This window comes from Penaeus monodon, chromosome 27 (assembly GCF_015228065.2).
Source record: "Penaeus monodon isolate SGIC_2016 chromosome 27, NSTDA_Pmon_1, whole genome shotgun sequence".
NCBI classification, from domain to species: domain Eukaryota; kingdom Metazoa; phylum Arthropoda; class Malacostraca; order Decapoda; family Penaeidae; genus Penaeus; species Penaeus monodon.
In genome coordinates, this window is record NC_051412.1 from 41,109,601 (window position 1) to 41,110,223 (window position 623).

The following is a 623-nucleotide window of genomic DNA, read 5'->3' on the forward strand; positions in this document are numbered from 1 at the left end:
GACTACACCACTGACACGAATATGTTATGTCTATATATTATGTTGGATGCATACAAATGAATATATGGGTGCCCACAGGGAAACTACATCTACATCTGTCTTTGTCACAGACTTGACATCAAGGACGGGTAGTCATCATTATCACTATTATTATCAGTTAACAAAGACGTAATGTGTCGAATAGGGCCGGGATCCAGATTTCATGAATCATGCTTATGTCGTAGTATTGTATTTCCACACCGTATACAGCTGTAGTATGTTGAGTGACACGACAAGAAATAGTGAGGATATCATCTATTGTGAACACAATCAAAGAATGATAAAGAACTCTTAAAAACATTATATGTTATATGAACTAATGACAGATCAACTCTGTTAGGTAGAAAATGTATATGGTAAATGTATCAGCTCTACATTAATGATTAAATTTTCAATAAGACCACATTCTACACTCTCCCTCCTTCTTTTTATTTTTTTTTCCAAATTTGATGGTAGATGCAAAGATTTAATAAAGATGTTAACTTAAAAAAAGAAAAAAAAACTAGGATAGCTTAATAACCGCGTTAACCAAACGATTAAACGATAGGACCGAGATTCTATCCACCATCTGTATATGCGCAAAT